Source organism: Mirounga angustirostris, unplaced genomic scaffold (genome assembly GCF_029215605.1).
Source record: "Mirounga angustirostris isolate CCGP_5_RB_7025 unplaced genomic scaffold, mMirAng1.0.hap1 SCAF_7, whole genome shotgun sequence".
In the NCBI taxonomy this organism is placed as follows: Eukaryota; Metazoa; Chordata; class Mammalia; order Carnivora; family Phocidae; genus Mirounga; species Mirounga angustirostris.
Window position 1 is genome coordinate 10,439,347 of NW_026991715.1, and position 21,773 is coordinate 10,461,119.

General features: G+C 39.8%; 1 protein-coding gene across 2 annotated transcripts in view; it reads left to right on the forward strand.

The window, feature by feature from the left end:
- YTHDC2 (YTH N6-methyladenosine RNA binding protein C2) overlaps nt 1-21,773 on the forward strand; it is a 245,818-nt gene that overhangs the window by 71,020 nt on the left and 153,025 nt on the right. The window contains exons 31-32 of one of the 2 annotated variants that reach the window (XM_064595793.1): nt 27-422; nt 12,015-13,348. The gene's annotated coding sequence lies outside the window, so the exon portion shown is untranslated. Of the gene's footprint in view, nt 1-26; nt 6,944-12,014; nt 13,349-21,773 lie in introns of those variants that run through there. The other variant, XM_064595792.1, reaches the window with a different exon arrangement.

The window sequence follows — 21,773 nt, forward strand, 5'->3', positions numbered from 1 at the left end:
ATATAAAGCTTTATTTCCTGCAACAGGGAAAGTCTGGAGGACCAAGTCAAATGAGCTTCACCCCTGAATCAACACCGGGGCACGCATCCTGCCCCTGAGCACGCCACCGATAGGTGACCACGCGTTCCAGTCTGTGAGCTTCCCGCAGCACACGCGCTCACTGTGCTCCAGAACTTTCCACAGATCCTCTTCATGCAAAGGCCCGCCACACAGTGCACTCACTTCTGCCCAAGGCCCCTGCGTGTGCCTCGGTCTTCGCAGCCACGGGTGAAATTTCCAGTCGGCTGTCTCATAAAATCACAAACGCTGCATACTGAAAATGGAACTACTGTTCTTTCCTACAACGTGCTCCACCAAAAGCTGCTCTCTCTTCAGCGGCCGCCATTTCCGCAAGGGGCGTGGGGGATGGGCTCGGAACACAGGTGTGTACAGCATGCTGTAGTGGAAGTTCTGTATTACAGTGATCCCATTTCCGTTTTGGTATACTCTAGCCAGGATTGAATGTATTAGATGAAATGGGAGGATCTTGTTTAATCTGAAACCCCCATTGCCCCCTTTCCGTCCCCCCCCCTTTTTTTTTAAAGATTTTATTTATTTGAGAGAGAGAATGAGACAGAGCATGAGAGGGGGGAGGGTCAGAGGGAGAAGCAGACTCCCCGCCGAGCAGGGAGCCCGATGCGGGACTCGATCCCGGGACTCCAGGATCATGACCTGAGCCGAAGGCAGCCGCTTAACCGACTGAGCCACCCAGGTGCCCCCCTGCCCTTTTTTTTACTTAAACATTTTTATGATAATTTAGGTGGAAGTTGTTTGTCAGTTAATGTTGGTTCTAGTCCTTCAAACTGTTCATATCTGCTTTATAACATTCACTGTACTAACCCTTCTTCAGGTTGTGGTGGGGGGGTAGTGACAGTTTAGTTACATCCTCAAGATAAAGTCTTAGTGAAAAATGAATAGATGTTCTTTAGTTACATTTAAAAAAATATTCCCTTGCGGTTGCTCAAGGCCAGAAAACTTGCAGTCATCCTTGACATCTTTCCTTTGCTTAATCTCATCCAGCAGAAAATTTTCTTGGGTCTACCTTCAAAATAGACCTAAACCCTGACTGTTTCTCCCCCCTCATCTGTCACAACCACTCTGGACTGAGCCATAGTCCTCCTCACCTGGGTTACTGAAACTGCTTCCTAAGATGCCTTCCCTCTTCGACCTCTCCCCCCTGCCACCAGTCTGTTTTCCACAGGGAAACCCACGATCCTTTCAAAACAATTTGCATTACTCGGCTGCTCAAAACCCTGCAGTGGCTCCCCATTTCTCTCAGGAGCCAAGCCCTTACAATGGCACCAACGTGACATGATCTGTCCTCTGCTTTCTCCACTCTAGCCACACCGGCCTTCCCACTGTTCCTTGAATATCCGAGGCCTGTTCTAGCGCAGAGATGTGTGTGAGCTGTTGGCTCTGCCTAGAATGCTCTTCCCAGAATATCTGTTTGGCCATCTGTAAACATGGGGTGATGTCCCTTTGAATTAGTGTTTTTGTATTTTTTGGTTAACATGTAGTGTTAGGTTTCCTGTGAAGTTTTCTGTAAAGCTTATTTAACTTTTAGAAGTAACATACAGTAAATCCAACTTTTTTTAAATGTGCAGCTCTGAATTTTGACACCAACACAGACTTACGGAACTTTCACCTCAATTAGGATACGGTTCCATCACCCCCAAAACGTTCTCATGCCATCCCTTTGTAGTAACAGCTTCCTCTCCCCACTCATGCCATCCAGCCATAGATCTGTTCTCTGACATTCTAGTTTTCTCATTTTGAGAATATACAGGTTGATTCTTACAGAATTGTAACCCTGTGGGACTGGCTTCTGTCACTCAGCATAATGCCTTTGAGATTGATCCAAGTTGTGTATATCAAAGTTCATTTCCTATTCCTGCCAAGTAGTATTTCATTGTATAGAATGTGCCACATTTTTTGGAAGCCATTTACCTGTCAATTACACACACGTGTGATTATATATAGAACAGCTAACCATTGGTGCACAGGTTTTTGTGTGGAAATGTTTCCGTTTGTTGAGTAAATACCTAGGACCGGGATTGCCGAATCAATGATGGTAAGTGTGTTTTATAAGAAACTGCCAAACTATTGTCCAGAGTGGCTATACCTGTTTGCATTCCTACCAGCAACGCTTTAGAGTTCTAGTTGCTCTATACTTGACAGCACTTACTATTTGGTCAGTATCTTTTTTTTCTCTTTAAGTTGAAAATACACATCAATTTTATGAAATTGTTGCTAAATTCCACTGAAGAATAATATAACTCTTACTACAAAGTACCTGTTCTGCATGTTATTTTGTTGTATTTGGTGCAGTAACTTCATAAATATAAATACACTGTAATCAGTAAGTTTAAATTGAGACACCTGCTAGAGGTAATCCGATATATCTAAGAAAGATGTGTTCATTACCTCTCTTCATTTCTTTTTATTTTATGTTATTTATTTTTTTTAAAGATTTTATTTATTTATTTGACAGAGGGAGACACAGCGAGAGCAGGAACACAAGCAGGGGAAATGGGAGTAGGAGAAGCAGGCTTCCCGCGGAGCAGGGAGCCCGATGCGGGGGCTCGATCCCAGGACCCTGGGATCATGACCTGAGCCGAAGGCAGACGCTTAATGACTGAGCCACCCAGGCGCCCCATCTTTTTATTTTTTTTATCGTGATAAATGTATTCCTTAATCCCCATCACCTATTTCCCCCATCCCCCACCACTTCCCTGCTGGTAGGTTTATTTTCTATAGTTAAGAGTCTATTTCTTGGTTTCTCTCTCTCTTTTTCCTTTGCTTATTTGTCTTATTTCTTAAATTCCATATATGTGTGAGATCATACGGTAATTGCCTTTCTCTGGCTTCTTTTGTTGGGCATTATACTGTAGCTCTATCCATGTTGTTGCAAATGGCAAGATTTCATTCTTTTTATGTCTGAATAATATTCCATTGTATATATTTGCCACTTCATCTTAACCCATTCGTCAATCGATGGACAGACACTTGGGCTGCTTCCATGATTTGGCTAATGCTGCAATAAACATGAGGTGATGTCCCTTTGAATTAGTGTTTTTGTATTTTTTGGTTAAATACCCAGTCATGCAATTACTGGATCATAGGGTAGTTCTATTTTTAATTTTTTGAGGAACCTCTATACTGTTTTCTTCCAGAGTGGCTGCACCAGTTTGCATTCTCACCAACGGTGCATGAGGGTTCCTTTTTCTCCACATCTTCACCAACATTTGTTGTTTCCTGTGTTTTTGATTTTAGCCATTCTATATTCAATATCTTCTGTTTTTATCATTTTTTTTAGATGTGCAATAGTATCTGATCATGGTCTTGGGTTGTATCTTTCTAATGGCTTCTAATGTTGAACATATTTTCATGTGCTTATTATGTCACTCAATCCATTCGGGCTGCTATAACAAAGTACCACAGACGGTGTAGCTTACACACCACAGAAATTTATTTCTCACAGTTCTGGAGTCTGAAAGTCCAAGATCAGGGTGCTGGCATCGTCAGGTTTTGGGAGAAGCCTCTTCTCAATTGCAGACTGCTGGCTTCTTGTGTCTTCACATGGTGGAAAGCGACACAAACGTTCAGCGTTTAGCAGTCACCCATTTATCTTCTTTGGTGAAGTGTCTCTCCAAGTGATCTGACCATTTTAAAATTAAATCCATTGGGGTGCCTGGGTGGCTCAGTCAGTTAAGCATTTGCCTTCGGCTCAGGTCATGATCCTGGAGTCCTGGGATCGAGCCCAATGTTAGGCTCCCTGCTCAGCGGGGAGTCTGCTGCTCCCTTTCCCACTCCCCCTGCTTGTGTTTCCTCTCTCACTGTGTCTCTCTCTGTCAAATAAATAATCTTAAAAAAAAAAAATTAAACCCATTGTTTTCTTACTGTTGAGTTTTGAGAGTTCATTATGTATAGTACTCCCCCTTTATGTACAGGGATACAGTGATCTCATACCCCCAGTGGATGCCTGAAACCATGGATAGTGCCAAACCCTATATACTGTGTTTTTTTTTTCTATACATACACACCTATGATAAAGTTTAATTTATAAATTAGGCATAGTAAGAGATTAACAACAACTAATCAAATAGAACCGTTATGAGAATATACTGTAATAAAAGTTATGTGAATGTGGACTCAATAACTGTACTGTAGCCACCCTTCTTGTGATCATGTGAAATGATAAAATGCTTGCATGACAAGATGAAGCGAAGTGAATGATGTAGGCATTGTGACATAGCGTTAGGCTACTACTGACCTGATGATACCTGAGGAGGAGAATCACTTGCTTCTGGATTGAGAGTGTGGGTACCTGAAACCTTGGAAAGGGAGGGCTGCTGTATTTGGAGTACAAGTTTTTTGGTCAGTTATGTGATTTGCAAATACTTTTTCTCTGCCTGTAGCTTGTCTTTTCGTTCTCTCCACAGTAGTTTTTATAGTTTTTTGTAGGTTTACAGTATTTTTTTGTAGTTTTAAATTTTGATGAACTACAATTTACCAATTTTTTCCTTTTATGGATTGTGATTTTGGTGTCATGTCTAAGAACTTTTTGCTTTATCCCAGGTTATGAAGTTTTTCTTCTATGTTTCTTCCTAAAAGTTTTGTAATTTTTTATTTTTAGATTCATGATCCATTTTGAGTTAATTTTTGTCCAAGTTGTGATATTTAGGTTGAGGTTCATTTTTATGCATGTGGATATTCAATGTGTCTAACACCATTGTTGAAAAAGTGCTCTTTATTGAATTGTTTTTGTACCGTTGTAAAAAATCAGTTTGCCATGTTTGTTTGGCTCTATTTCTGGAGTCTGTTATGTTCCATTGATCTATGTATCTGTCCCTTCACCAATACCGTAGTCTTGATTATTGGTGCTTTAGAGCAATTTTTAAAAATTGGGTAGTGAAGACTTACACTTTTTAAAAAAATGTATTTATTTAAAGTAATCTCTGCACCTGACGTGGGACTCAAACTCATGACCCCAAGATCAAGAGTCACATGCTCTTCTGGCTGAGCCAGCCAGTAGTCCCAAGGGCTTGCACTTCTAACTAAAATGAAGTAACATCGACCAGATTTACTTTCTTGCCTGAAACAACATATATATAAATACATGAAACAGTGGTTTTCAAGACACTGGACATCGGGCAGTGAAGAACAGTAATCCCTGAGAGATGAGAAACAAAGAGACCTGCCCAAGCCTACTGCCTTGTGAAATTTCCAGGCCATGGCACAGGGAGGGGGAGTTGAAGCAGAACTTGACAGAGTCCTGAGCAGAGGTGACAAGAGTCGAGAGTGGGGAAACCAAACAGGTAGAGTTCATAGAACAGAACACCAGAGGGAGGACTGCATACAGAGAGAACTCCAGAGATGTGTAGACAGTCCCTCTGCAGTATTCAGCAGAGTGCTGATCCATGCATGCATGTGCAGAAATGGTCAGGAAAAGAACCATTTGAAAGGATTAAAGGGAATAGTACCGGTTCCCACCAGCCAGACTTGTGAAAATCCAAAGGAAGGCGGAGAAGAGGAAAAAAAAAAAAGAACAAATGGAAATAACAAATAGACACAAAAATAATGAACGAAAATAAAACAAGTAGCAAGATGATAGACTCACACCTAACAAAATCAATAATCATATTGTCTAAAAATCCCAATTAAAAGGCACCTGGCTGGCTCAGTCAGTGGAGCATGCAACTTTTGATCTCTGGGTCGGGGGTTTGAGCCCCACATTGGGTGTAGAGATTTCTTTCTTTTTTCTTTAAAAAAAAAAAACCAAAAAACTAGTATGGCTATGTTAATATCACGCAAAGAGAATTCAGAGCAAAGAATATAATGAGGGATAAAGACAGTCATTTAGTCATGATAAAAGGGTCAGTGCATATAATAATCCTAAGCACTTAGGCATCTATAAAAAAGCTTCAAAATACTTAAGTAAAAATTGATAGAACTGAAAGGGAAAATATTACATAAGTTCACAATTATTGTCAGAGATTTCAGAACATACCATCCAACAGCAGCAGAATACACATTCTGTAAGTGCACACAGAACATGTATCATGATAGACCATTCTGTGGGTCATAGAACAAATTTCAAATTTATTTTTTATTGTGTAAGAGTACTTAACATAAGATCTACTGTCTTAAATTTTTAAGTACACAATAATGTTAACTATAGGCGCAAGGTTGTACAGCAGATCTCTAGAATGTAGTCATCTTGTATAACTGAAACTTTCTGCCCTTTGAACAGCAATCTTTCATTTCTTTCTCTCCCTAGTCCCTGGCAACTGCTATTCTCTGTTTCTATGATTTTGACTATTTTAGATACCTCATGTAAGTGGCATGATTCAATATTTGTCCCTCTGTGATTGGCTTATTTCAATTCACATAACGTTCTCCAACTTTATTCCTTTTGTGGTGTGTGGCAGGGTTTCTTTCTTTTTTAAGACTGCATAATATTCCAATGTATGTATTTATCACATTTTCTTGACCATTCATTGATAGGCATTTAGGTTGTTTCCATGTCTTGGCTATTTTGAATAATGCTGCAATGAACATGGAATGCACGTATCTTTCTGAGATCCTGATTTCAATTTCATTTTATATATATACCCAGAAGTGGGATTGCTGAATCAATATGGTAATTTTGTTTGTAAAAATCTCAGTAAATTTGGGGCACCTGGGTGGCTCAGTCAGTTAAGCGTCTGACTCTTGATTTTGGCTCAGGTCATGATCTCAGGGTCATGGGATCCCTGTGTTGGGCTCTGCACTCAGTGTGGAGTCTGCTTGAGATTCTCTCTCTCCCTCTCTGCCCCTTTCCCCACTTGTGTGTGCTCTCTCTCAAAATAAATAAAATCTTAAAAAAAACTCAATAAATTTAAAAGGATTCAAGTGCTACAAAGTGTGTTCTCTGACAATGGTTTTAATTAGAAATGAGTAATGTCTGACTTCAAACTAGCTAGAACAATCAATGTTCTCCCATAAGTTCCAGGATTGACTCTCATTGGATCAATTGGTCATTGCTTATCTCCATACCACTCTCCAGTCATTGCAGTAATTGGCTAAATGTATAGAAAATCTCACCCCAAACACACGGACCAAGAATAGGAGAGAAATAGTTCTTTAAAGGATTATCAAAGTAATATTACCAGAATTTAAATTCTGGGGCTGGCAAAATTATTAGCTATCCAATACCAAAACTAGAACTTTCTTCCTAGAAAACTTTCTAGAACTAATTAGTTTATCAAGGTTGCAGTATACAAGGTCAATATACCCCAAGATATTTTTAAATTTTTATATACTTGCAACAAACAATTGGAGGTTAAAATAAAAACAATACCATTTTTAATAACATAAAATATATCAAATACCTAGGACTAATAGCTGACAAAAGATGTAAAAAGCTTATAGGTTGGAAAATACAAAATACTGCTGAGAGAAATTAAAGAAGACCTAAAAAATAAATACAGATTTACCTTGTTCATGGGTTGGAAGACTCAATATTGTTAAGATGTAAATTCTCTCCAATCCCAATCAAAACCCCAGCACCTTTTTTTGTAGACACTGACAAATTGATTCCAAAATTCATATGGAAATGCAAAGAATCTAGAATAGCCAAAACTATTCTGAAAAAGAACCACTTTGGAGGGCTTACACTACCTGATTTCAAGACTTATAAAGCCATAGTACACAAAACAGCTTGATATTGGCATATAGAAAGACAAATAGATCGATGGAATGTAATGGAGAGTCCAGAAGTGACCACAACATCTATGGACAACTGAACTTTTTTTTAACAAGGACATAATAGCAATGTGATGGAGGAAGTATAGTCCTTCCAGCAGATGGTGATGGAAACAATTGGCTATCCCTATGCAAAATAATGAACTTAGATCTCTGTCTCACATAATATACTAACATTAACTCCTAATACATCATAGGCTTACATGTAAGAGCTACAACTATAGAACTTCTAGGAGAAAACAGGAGAAAATTTTATCTTGGCTTATGCAGAGATTCCTTAGATCCTCTGTCTCTAAAAGAACAAAAAGATAAATTTGGCCTCATCAAAATTTAAAACTTCTGTTCTTCAAAAGACACTGTTAAGAGAATGAGAACACAAGCCATACACTGCAGGAGAATATTTGGAAGACATATATTTAATAAAGGAGTTGCATCCAGAATACCTAAAAAAATTGTCAAAACTCTACAGTAAGGAAAAAAAACCAACCCAATTAAAAAATTGGGCCATTTGAACAGATACTTCACCAAAGAGGATAGAAGACAAATAAGTACATGAAATAATGCTCAACACCAATAGTCATCAGGAATGCAAGCTAAAAGCCACCATGAGATACCATTGCCCATCTATTAGAGCAGCTAACATGAAAAAGACTCCCTGCGCCAAGTGTTGACAAGGATGTGGCGGAACTGGACTTCTCACCCACTGATGAGGGGGGAATGTAAAATGATAGAACCACTTTAGAAAGTAATTGGACATTTTCTGAAAAAGTTAAGCATATACTTAACCACATTCCACTCCTAGGTACTGATTTAGTTTTTTCCTGATTTGCATATTTTCATTATAGTAATTGTATTCCTTGTTTTCATGTCCTGCCTTCTTCACAGACTACAATTCTTGGAGGGGGAGAACATTTCAATTTTATAGACTGAGTTTCTTGCACAATGTCTAGTAGGCATTTAATGCATAATTGTTTAAGAAATTACTTAGAGGAATAAAGAAAATAACAAGAAAAATTCATTATTGAATATGAATTTTACCTCATCTTAGTATGGTACAATATTTTATTCTATTTATTTTCATTTAAAATTATAGGATAGTGTTTCCCCCATGACTATTGCAGACTCCTGATTCATTCATAGTAATGGGTACATGATATTTAATACATTTCATTTATAGTAATAAAATCCATAATTTTTCCCCCTACTATAAATAGTGTTATTGCAAGCATTTTCTTATTTTAAGTAATTTGATTAGGACAGATACCCAGGAATGGTATTACTAGATGAAAGGGTATGAACAATTATATTACATTATTTTAAAGTATACTTGGCTACCAGTGTAGCATATGGATCCTGAAGCAGGATGATTGGAGTATAGAATTGTAGCTATACCTGGGTCAATTTTTTAAAATTTATTTTTATTTTTTAGAAGTGTTTTTTAGCTTTATTTATTTTTATTTTTATTTAATTCTATTTTTTAGAGAGAAAGAGAGCACATGGGGAGTGGGGGAAGGGCAGAGGGAGAGGAGGAGAGAGAATCCCAAGCAAGCTCCATGCCCAGTGTGAGCCTGGTGCGGGGCTCGATCTCACGACTCTTAGGATCATGATCTGAGCCAAAATCAAGAGTTGGATGCTTAATTGACTGAGTCATGCAGGCACCCCAAAGTTTGTTTGTTTGTTTATTTATTTATTTTAAGATTTTATTTATTTATTTGAGAGAGAGCACATGAGAGGGGGGAGGGTCAGAGGGAGAAGCAGACTCCCTGCCGAGCAGGGAGCCCGATGCGGGACTCGATCCAGGGACTCCAGGATCATGACCTGAGCCGAAAGCAGTCGCTCAACCAACTGAGCCACCCAGGCGCCCCCCCAAAGTTTATTTTTAAGTCAGGAAAATAATCTTTATTTTTTTAAATTTTTAAATTTTTATTTTTTTTTGAGCAGGCTCCATGCCGTGTGGGGAGCTCCAACTGAGGGCTCCAACTCACGACCCTGAGTTCAGGACCTGGCTGAGATTAAGAGTCAGGTGCTTAACAGACTGAGCCCACCCAGGTGCCCCAGGAAAATAACCTTTAAAAAAAATTGGGCCTGTTATCTTTGGGTTTAAAACACAAACACCTGTTTTTACTATTGGTGGTTCTTTCTCTTCCATGTGGCAATAATTTTTTAAAAACAATTCTATAATACAGTTTATTTTTTCTAAGAACATGTTTCATCCATTCTTAATTTATCCTGGCTAACTATCAGAAACCCTTATATGAGTATGTAAATATGTAAAATACTGTCTTGTTTCAAAAAGGATTTGAGACTGTATTAAATTCTGGTGTGAAATGTTGGGGAAAATAACAACACAAGAAACTATTTCTTGGAACACTGTATAAACAGCCTCGTGTAGGGTAGTCCGGTGAGGAAGGGCACCTATAACGTGCCAATACTTGGGATCATCTTTAGAGAAGATGTGGCTCCTGGAAATTTTTTTTCTATTTTTTTTTTGAGAGAGAGAGAGAAAGAGAGAGAGAGAGAAAAGGGGCAAAGAGAGAATCTTAAGCAGATTCCACGCTCAGCACGGAGCCCGACACAGGGTTTGATCTCACAACCCCGAGATCATGACCTGAGCCGAAAACAAGAGTGGGTCGCTTAACCAACTGAGCCACCCAGGTGCCCCTCTGGAAATTTTAATGAGTTTTTGGTCTTTTGCTTTAAGTAAAAGTGCTATTAAGTACATAATAAAATATGCTGCATTGATGAAGAGTTATTTTGCTGTTCACCCTTATGAATTTGGTGTATCAATCACAAACTTTGGTGTTACTTAATTGTAAGTAACACATTCTGACTTAAAGTGGTAAAGGGATTTATTGGAATGGTGTCAGTCAAACAGTTCCCAGAATTGATGGGATTGAAGAATCAGATCTGGAAATGGGCAGGGGGAGATGGAATTAGAGCCAGGGAGGGAAAGGCTGGGTCAGGACACTGCCAATGCTAGATTCTCATTTCTTTTTCAGTGATTTTCCAGCCTCCCCTGTATCTTTGTCACACTCTCTGAAGAATCAAGGACTGGCCAAGCAGTAGGACAGAGAAGGTTCCAGGGGTAGGAAAGAGGAGGGGTCCCTGGCAGGCTCAGTTGCTAGAGCATGTGACCCTTGATCTCAGGGTTGTAAGTTCAAGCTCCGCGGTCGCCATGGAGCCTACTTAAAAAAAAAAAAAAAGAAGAAGAAGAGGAAGAAGTTCTGGCCTCTTCTGCCTCCCACCTTTACAACTAGTTGTAAAACAATAAAGTATCTCCTCAAATAGGACGTTTGGGTTATGGTTAGCTTTTAAAAAAAAAAGTCGTGGATCTGTTACATGTATTGATTCCTGATGATTATAGGATCATTTTTCATTTTCCTAATAACGTGTACAGTGGAGGTTCTTAAACTGTGAGCCGTGCATGACTGGGGAGGGGGAAGGCCACAAATTCCTGAAATTATACATAGAATTTTGATATGAGTGTCTTTTGCATTGTTGGGTGGCATGAGGGTGCATAACTTTTGTTAGCTTCTCCAGGAGGCCCACAGCCTACAAAAAGTTAAGAGATCCTAACTGGAATGTTCTACATAATTACTTTCTCACTGTGAAATTTCATTTGTATGAATTGTCGCTAGTATTACTAGTTTATGCCGCTAGATGGCGCTGTGGTGCGCATTTCAAATGTCAATCGCAAGTTTCATTTATTTATTGAGTGAAAAAACATCGTGGTTTATTTTTTTATTTTATTTTATTTTGTTTTATTTTTAATTTTATTATATTATGTTACTTAGCCACCATACAGTACATTATTAGTATTTGATGTAGTGATCCACGATTCATTGTTTGTGTGTAACACTCAGTGCTCCATGCAGGACGTGCCCTCTTTAATACCCATCACCAGGCTAACCCATCTCCCCACCCCCCTCCCCTCTAGAACCCTCAGTTTGTTTCTCGGAGTCCATAGTCTCTCACGGTTCATCTCTCCCTCTATTTCCCCCCCTTCATTTTTCCCTTCCTTCTCCAAATGTCCTCCATGTTATTCCTTATGTTCCACATATAAGCAAAACCATGTGATAATTGACTTTCTCTGCTTGACTTACTTCACTTAGCATAATCTCCTCCAGCCAGTCCCAACAAGCATCGAGATTTAAATGGCAAGTCCTCAAGTTCATTTTAGGTTGGAAGGAACTTCCGAAATCACCTAGTTCCATCTCATTGTTTTACAGAGAGACAACCTGATGCCCAAAAGGTTAAGGAAGAACTTTGACCGGGACCAGACCTTTTGAAAAGTCAAAAGGATGCGCTGAGAGGAAGAACAGCCGGAGCTGGGGCTCTCCTCCTACCAAACTGTACTTGAACGCTGGCTGCAGCCTCTGGCCTTGGAAGGGCTAGGGGTGGTACTGCTTGTGGACTTTAGATTCTTTGGTTCTGAGACATTGGTATATTTCAGTTACAGTCAAGACCTGAAATGTGGTCCCTCTCCCCTGCTGGAGGGTGATACTGTTGAGGAGGGCTTTATGTAGTTAAGGAGGAAAGTTGCACAGGTTCTTCCTTGTGATTAACCCTCTCCCATGGCCTTCCCTGGTTGGCTTTAGACACGGCTTACAGTTACGAGCATTGTGTTCTTTCCAGAGCCAACGTCGACCTTATAAATATATATATAAGCAGTATTGATGACACATAAGGGACTTGCTAGGTTGAGTGGAGGGTTTTATAGTTGACAGTTTCTAGGTATTTACATAATAGTTGAGCATGGACGTTTTTATTGTATATGTACGTGTTTTTTTTTTTTTTTTAAAGATATTATTACTTGTCAGAGAGGGAGAGAGCGAGCACTAGCAGGGGGAGCGGCAGGCAGAGGGAGAAACAGGCTCCCCCACTGAGCAAGGAGCCGGCTGTGGGACTCGATCCCAGGACCCTGGGATCATGACCTGAGCCAAAGGCAGACACCTAACCGACTGAGCCACCCAGGCGTCCCTGTATGTGTGTTTTAAAACACTCTCATAAGAATCCATTACTTCCTGCTAGTCATAGTTTCTGTGATGAACACCATGATTAGTTATTCAGGTGCCCCACTGGGAAGGAAGAACTTCCTCCCCCAGGACTGGGTGGGCTGCGCGCAGCGGCCCTCAGCTGTCAGAGCCTCGCGGTGTTGCTCCAACTGAAGAGAGCTGCCTTGCCCGAGTCATGTCCCCTTTCCCGGGTGGCCCATCTCCAGTGGCTGATTGATGTCTGGGGTGTAAACACTCAGCCTTCTCGTCCCAACTCCGGACGACTCCGAAGAGTCATCCCAGACTCAAGACTTCCTGTGGGGAGGATAGAGAGCACCAGTGAGACTATGGAGACTCTTCTTTTCCCTCTGGCCAACTCTGCTTCCTTGCTTCCCCCTTTCTGGTGTCTGTCACTAAAATACCCCTGCATGCCATTCTCCTCCTCAGAGTCAGACCCAACCTGTGACCGTTGGTGGCCAAAAGTAATCCCCAAATGCAGATGCTGGGATAAGATTCTGGATCTGGATTATGCGCAAATGGCTTGACAATGAGGACTCCCATCAACAGTGGTGAGCTGGGTGCAGACAGCCTCTGGCACAAGGTAGCAATGTGGATGTTGAAATTTTTGACCCTGTGTGGGTCACGTGACTACTTCCTCACTGTGTGCACGGTGAGAAGGGGTCTGACCTGGGTCCTGTACTTGGCAGCCAGGGATCAGGCAGGGCATTGTGATGGAGATTCCACAGAATCACATGGGGGAGGGTGGGAGTTCACCAAAGAAAAGGAAGATGAGGTGTCCAGCGCAGTTGCTAAAGTGTTATTATGGCCCACAAGGCTCTACTCAACCTGGCCTTTCTAAACTTCATGTCCTTCCACTGTGCCCCCCCACAGCCACCAGGCAATGCTAGACTTCTAACTGTTCCTTAAATAAGTGGAGCATTTAGTTCCTGTCTTGGGTCTTTTTAAAAAAAAAATTTATTGTTATGTTAATCACCATACATTACTTCATTAGTTTTTTTTTTTTTTAAAGATTTTATTTATTTATTTGAGAGAGAGAGTGAGAGAGAGAGCACAAGAGGGGGGAGCAGGAGAGGGAGAAGCAGACTCCCCACCGAGCAGGTAGCCCGATGCGGGACTCGATCCCGGGACTCCAGGATCATGACCTGAGCCGAAGGCAGTCGCTTAACCAACTGAGCCACCCAGGCGCCCCACTTCATTAGTTTTTGATGTAGTGTTCCATGATTCATTGTTTGTGCATAACACCCAGTGCTCCATGCAAAATGTGCCCTCTTTAATACCCATCACCAGGCTAGCCCATCCCCCCACCTCCCTCCTCTCTAGAACCCTCAGTTTGTTTTTCAGAGTCCATCGTCTCTCATGGTTCATCTCCCCCTCCGATTTCCCCCCCTTCATTCTTCCCCTCCTGCTATCTTCTTCTTCTTTTTTTTTTTTTTTAACATATATTGTATTATTTTTTCAGAGGTACAGATCTGTGATTCAACAGTCTTGCACAATTCACAACACTCACCATAGCACATACCCTGCCCAATATCTATCACCCAGCCACCCCATCCCTCCCACCCCCGACCACTCCAGCAACCCTCAGTTTGTTTCCTGAGATTAAGAATTCCTCATATCAGTGAGGTCATATGATACATGTCTTTCTCTGATTGACTTATTTCGCTCAGCATAACACCCTCCAGTTCCATCCATGTCATTGCAAATGGCAAGATCTCATTCCTTTTGATGGCTGCATAATATTCCATTGTATATATATACCACCTCTTCTTTATCCATTCATCTGTTGATGGACATCTTGGCTCTTTCCACAGTTTGGCTATTGTGGACATTGCTGCTATAAACATCGGGGTGCACGTACCCCTTCGGATCCCTACATTTGTATTTTTGGGGTAAATACCCAGTAGTGCAATTGCTGGATCGTATGGTAGCTCTATTTTCAACTTTTTGAGGAACCTCCATACTGTTTTCCAGAGTGGCTGCACCAGCTTGCATTCCCACCAACAGTGTAGGAGGGTTCCCCTTTCTCTGCATCCTCGCCAACATCTGTCATTTCCTGACTTGTTAATTTTAGCCATTCTGACTGGTGTAAGGTGATATCTCATTGAGGTTTTGATTTGGATTTCCCTGATGCCGAGCGATGTTGAGCACTTTTTCATGTGTCTGTTGGCCATTTGGATGTCTTCTTTGGAAAAATGTCTGTTCATGTCTTCTGCCCATTTCTTGATTGGATCATTTGTTCTTTGGGTGTTGAGTTTAAGAAGTTCTTTATAGATTTTGGATACTAGCCCTTTATCTGTAGTGTCATTTGCAAATATCTTCTCCCATTCTGTTGGTTGTCTTTTGGTTTTGTTGACTGTTTCTTTTGCTGTGCAAAAGCTGTTTATCTTGATGAAGTCCCAATAGTTCATGTTTGCCCTTGCTTCCCTTGCCTTTGACGATGTTTCTAGGAAGAAGATGCTGTGGCTGAGGTCGAAGAGGTTTCTGCCTGTGTTCTCCTTTAGGATTTCGATGGACTCCTGTCTCACACTGAGGTCTTTCAACCATTTTGAGTCTATTTTTGTGTGTGGTGTAAGGAAATGGTCCAGTTTCATTCTTCTGCATGTGGCTGTCCAATTTTCCCAACACCATTTGTTGAAGAGACTGTCTTTTTTCAATTGGACATTCTTTCCTGCTTTGTCAAAGATGAGTTGACCATAGAGTGGAGGGTCCATTTCTGGGCTCTCTATTCTGTTCCATTGATCGGTGTCTGTTTTTGTGCCAGTACCACACTGTCTTGATGAAGAAAGCTTTGTAATAGAGCTGGAAGTCTGGAATTGTGATGCTGTCAGCTTTGCTTTTCTTTTTCAACATTCCTCTGGCTATTTGGGGTCTTTTCTGGTTCCATACAAATTTTAGGATTATTTGTTCCATTTCTTGAAAAAAGTGGATGGTATTTTGATAGGGATTGCATTGAATGTGTAGATTGCTTCAGGTAGCATTGACATCTTCACAATATTTGTTCTTCCAATCCATGAGCATGGAATGTTTTTCCATTTCTTTGTGTCTTCCTCAATTTCTTTCATGAGTATTTTATAGTTTTCTGAGTACAAATTCTTTGCCTCTTTGGTTAGATTTATTCCTAGGTATCTTATGGTTTTGGGTGCAATTGTAAATGGGATCGACTCCTTAATTTCTCTTTCTTATGTCTTGTTGGTGTATAGGAATGCCACTGATTTTTGTGCATTGATTTTATATCTTGCCACTTTACTGAATTCCTGGATGAGTTCTAGCAATTTTGGGGTGGAGTCTTTTGGGTTTCCCACATAAAGTATCATATCATCTGCAAAGAGTGTGAGTTTGACTTCTTCTTTGCTGATTTGGATGTCTTTTATTTATTTTTGTTGTCTGATTGCTGTGGCTAGGACTTCTAATACTATGTTGAATGGCAGTGGTGATAGTGGACATCCCTGCCGTGTTCCTGACCTTAGGGGAAAAGCTCTTAGTTTTTCCCCATTGAGAATGATATTCGCTGTGGGTTTTAAATAGATGGCTTTTATGACATTGAGGTATGTACCCTCTATGCCTATACTCTGAAGAGTTTTGATCAAGAAAGGATGCTGTACTTTGTCAAATGCTTTTTCTGCATCTATTGAGAGGATCATATGGTACTTGTTCTTTCTTTTATTAATATATTGTATCACATTGATTGATTTGCTGATGTTGAACCAACCTTGCAGCCCAGGGATAAATCCCACTTGGTCGTGGTGAATAATCCTTTTAATTTACTGTTGGATCCTACTGGCTAGTATTTTGGTGAGAATTTTTGCATCCATGTTCATCAAGAATATTGGTCTGTAATTCTCCTTTTTGATGGGATCTTTGTCTGGTTTGGGGGTCAAGGTAATGGTGGCCTCATAAAATGAGTTTGGAAGTTTTCCTTCCATTTCTATTTTTTGGAACAGTTTCAGAAGAAAAGCTATTAATTCTTCTTGAAATGTTTGGTAGAATTCCTCTGGGAAGCCATCTGGCCCTGGGCTTTTGTTTGTTGGGAGATTTTTGATGACTGCTTCAATTTCCTTAGTGGTTATAGGTCTGTTCAGGTTTTCTGTTTCTTCCTGGTTCAGTTTTGGTAGTTGATACATCTCTAGGAATGCATCCATTTCTTCCAGATTATCTCATTTGCTGGCATAGAGTTGCTCATAATATGTTCTTATAATTGTTTGTATTTCTTTGGTGTTGGTTGTGATCTCTCCTCTTTCATTCATGATTTTGTTGATTTGGGTCATTTCTCTTTTCTTTGTGATAAGTCTGGCTAGGGGTTTATCAATCTTGTTAATTCGTTCAAAGAACCAGCTCCTAGCATTGATCTGTTCTACTGTTCTTTTGGTTTCTATTTCATTGATTTCTGCTCTGACCTTTATTATTTCTCTTCTCCTGTTGGGTTAAGCTTTATTTGCTGTTCTTTCTCCAGCTCCTTTAGGTGTAGGGTTAGGTTGTGTATTTAAGACCTTTCTTGTTTCTTGAGAAAGGCTTGTATTGCTATATACTTTCCTCTTAGGACTGCCTTTGCTGTACCCCAAAGATTTTGAACAGTTGTGTTTTCATTTTCATTGGTTTCCATGAATTTTTTAAATTCTTCTTTAATTTCCTGGTTGACCCATTCATTCTTTAGTAGGATGCTCTTTAACCTCCATGTATTTGAGTTCTTTCCGACTCTCCTCTTGTGATTGAGTTTTAGTTTCAAAGCATTGTGGTCTGAAAATAGGCAGGGAATGATCCCAATCTTTTGGTACTGGTTGAGACCTGATTTGTGACCTAGGATGTGATTGATTCTAGAAAATGTTCCATGGGCACTAGAGAAGAATGTGTATTCTGTTGCTTTGGGATGGAATGTTCCAAATAGATCTGTGAAGTCCATTTGGTCCAGTGTATCATTTAAAGTCTTTATTTCCTTGTTGATCTTTTGCTTAGATAATCTGTCCATTTCAGTGATGGGGGTGTTAAAGTCCCCCACTATTATTGTATTGTTGTTGATGTATTTCTTTGCTTTTGTTATTAATTGGCTTATATAAGTGGCTGCTCCCATGTTAGGGGCATAGATATTTACAATTGTGAGATCTTCCTGTTGGATAGACCCTTTAAGTAGGATCTATCCTTAAGGATATCCTACTTAAAGGATAAGTAGGATAGATCCTACTTAAGGGTCTATCCATGGATGAGGGTGAGATGAGATCCTTCCTCATCTCTTATTACAGTCTTTGGTTTAAAATCTAATTTGTCTGATATAAGGATTGCCACCCCAGCTTTCTTTTGGTGTCCATTAGCATGGTAAATGGTTTTGCACCCCCTCACTTTCAATCTGGGGGTGTCTTTGGGTCTAAAATGAGTCTCTTGCAGACAGTATATAGATGGGTCTTGTTTTTTTATCCAATCTGATAGCCTGTGTCTTTTGATTGGGGCATTTAGCCCATTTACATTCGGGGAAACTATTGAAAGGTAGGAATTTAGTGCCATTGTATTGCCTGTAAGGTGACTGTTACTGTATATTGTCTGTGTTCCTTTCCGGTCTATGTTGCTTTTAGGCTCTCTCTTTGCTTAGAGGACCCTTTTCAATATTTCTTGTAGGGCTGGTTTTGTGTTTGCAAATTCCTTTAGTTTTTGTTTGCCCTGGAAGCTTTTTATGTCTCCTTCTATTTTCAATGACAGCCTAGCTGGATATAGTATTCTTGGCTGCATATTTTTCTCATTATTTGCTCTGAATATATCATGCCAGTCCTTTCTGGCCTGCCAGGTCTCTGTGGATAGGTCTCCTGCCAATCTAATGTTTCTACCATTTTAGGTTACAGATCTCTTCTCCCAAGCTGCTTTCAGGATTTTCTCTTTATCTCTGAGACTCGTAAGTTTTACTATTAGATGTCAGGGTGTTGACCTATCTTTATTGATTTTGAGAGGGGTTCTCTGTGCCTCCTGGATTTTGATGCCTGTTTCCTTCCCCAAATTAGGGAAGTTCTCTGCTATAATTTGCTCCAATATACCTTCTGCCCCTCTGTCTCTTTCTTCTTCTTCTGGGATCCCAATTATTCTAATATTGTTTCATCTTATGGTATCGCTTATCTCTTGAATTCTGCCCTCGTGATCCAGTAGTAGTTTATCTCTCTTTTTCTCAGCTACTTTATTTTCCATCATTTGGTCTTCTATATCACTAATTCTCTCTTCTGCCTCATTTATCCTAACAGCGCCCCCATTTTTGATTGCACCTCATTAATAGCCTTTTTGATTTCAACTTGGTTAGATTTTAGTTCTTTTATTTCTCCAGAAAGGATTTCTCTAATAACTTCCATGCTTTTTTCAAGCCCAGCTAGTATCTTTTTTTTTTTAAGATTTTATTTATTTATTTGAGAGAGAGAGAATGAGAAAGAGCAAGCACATGAGAGGGAGGAGGGTCAGAGGGAGAAGCAGACTCCCTGCCGAGCAGGGAGCCCGATGCGGGACTCGATCCAGGGACTCCAGGATCATGACCTGAGCTGAAGGCAGTCGCTTAACCAACTGAGCCACCCAGGCGCCCCGCCCAGCTAGTATCTTTAAAATCATCATTCTGAACTCTAGTTCCGACATCGTACTAATGTCCATATTGAGTAGGTCCCTGGCAGTCGGTACTGTCTCTTGTTCTTTTTGTTGAGGTGGTTTTTTCCGTCTTCTCATTTTGTCCAGAGGAGACTAGATGAATGAGAGAACAAAATGCTAACAGGGTAACAACGTCCCCAGAAAATGTACTCTAAGCAAATCAGAAAAGACCTGAAACTGGGGGAAAAGAAACGGAAAGAAAGAAAAAAGAAAAAGAAAAAAAAAAGATAAAGATAAAAACAAACAAAAACAGAACAAAACAAAACAAAACAGAATATGATCAAATATGATCAGGCTGGTGCATAGATCAGTGCCACACACTAGATTTTGGGTGTATTTTCGTCTGTTAGAAGAAAGTGTCTCCCAAAATTTTAAAGAAAGAAAAACTTATATATGTACAAAAATAAGGGTTAATATGATGAAGGGATGGAATATGACTATAAAGATGAAAATTATAAAAAATTGTATAAAAGGAATTGATAAGAAGTTGTTTGAAAAAAGAAAGGAGACGATTTAAAAAGAAAAAAAGAAAAAAAGGGAGAGAATGTGATCAGGCAGGAGACTAGAACACAGCCATACACTAGAGATTTAGGGTATATTTTGATCTGTTAGAAGAAACTGTATCTCAAAATTTTAAAGAGAGAACAACTTATATATATATATATGCCAAAAATAAGGGTAACTACTATGAAGGGATAGAATATGACTCTAAAAATGAAAAATAAAAATGTTTTTATTTTATTATTTATTTATTTTTAAAAATTTTATTATGTTACGTTAGTCACCATACGATACATCATTGGTTTTTGATGTGGTGATCCACGATCCATTGTTTTCGTCTAACACCCAGTGCTCCATGTAGTACGTGCCCTCCTTAATACCCATCACCGGGCTAACCAATTCCCCCTCCTCCCTCCCCTCTAAAACCTTTTGTTTCTCAGAGTCCATAGTCTCTCTTGGTTCATTTCTCCCTCCAATTCCCCCCGCCCATTTTTCCCTTCCTTCTCCAAATGTCCTCCATGTTATTCCTTATGTTCCACAAATAAGTGAAACCATATGATAATTGAATTTCTCTGCTTGACTTATTTCACTTAGCATAATCTCCTCAGGTCCCATCCATGCTGATGTAAAAGTTGGGTATTCATCTTTTCTGATGGCTGAGTAATATTCCATTTTATATAGGTACCACATCTTCTTTATCCATTCATCTGTTGAAGGGCATCTTGGCTCTTTTCACAGTTTGGCTATTGTGGACATTGCTGCTATGAACATTGGGGTGCATATGGCCCTTCTTTTCACTACCTCTGTGTCTTTGGGGTAAATACCCAGTAGTGCAATTGCTGGGTCATAGGGTAGCTCTATTTTTAAATTTTTGAGGAACCTCCACACTGTTTTCCAAAGTGGCTGTTCCAACTTGCATTCCCACCAACAGTGTAAGAGGCTTCCCCTTTCTCCACAACCTCTCCAACATTTGTTGTTTCTTTCCCTGTCCATTTTTGCCATTCTAACTGGTGTAAGGTGGTATCTCAGTGTGGTTTTGATTTGGATTTCCCTTTTGGCTAATGATGATGAACACTTTTTCATGTGTCTGTTAGCCATTTGTATATCTTCTTCAGAGAAGTGTCTTTTCATATCTTCTGCCCACTTTTTGACTTGATTATTTGTTTTTTGGGTGTTGAGTTTGAGAAATTCTTTATAGATCTTGGATACCAGCCCTTTATCTGTAGTGTCATTTGCAAATATCTTCTCCCATTCTGTGGGCTGCCTCTTTGTTTTGTTGACTCTTTCCTTTGTTGTGCAGAAGCTTTTTATCTTGATGAAGTCCCAAAAGTTCATTTTTGCTTTTGTTTCACTAGCTTTTGGAGATGTATCTTGAAAGAAGTTACTGTGGCCGATGTCAAAGAGGTTACTGCCTATGTTCTCTTCTAGGATTTTGATGGATTCATTGAGGTCTTTCATCCACTTTGAGTTTATTTTTGTGAATGGTGTTAGAGAATGGTCGAGTTTCATTCTTCTGCTTCTTCATGTGGCTGTCCAATTTTCCCAGCACCATTTATTGAAGACTGTCTTTTTTCCATTGCATGTTTTTTCCTCCTTTGTCAAAGATTATTTGACCATAGAGTTGAGGGTCCATACCTGGGTTCTCTATTCTGTTCCATTGGTCTATATGTCTGTTTTTGTGCCAGTACCATGCTATCTTGGTGATCACAGCTTTGTAATATAGCTTGAAATCGGGCAATGTGATGCCCCCAGCTTTGTTTTTCTTTTTCAACATCTCCTTGGCGATTCAACATCTCCTTTTCTGACTCCACACAAATTTTAGGATTGTTTGTTCCAGCACTTTGAAAAATGTCATTGGAATTTTGGTCG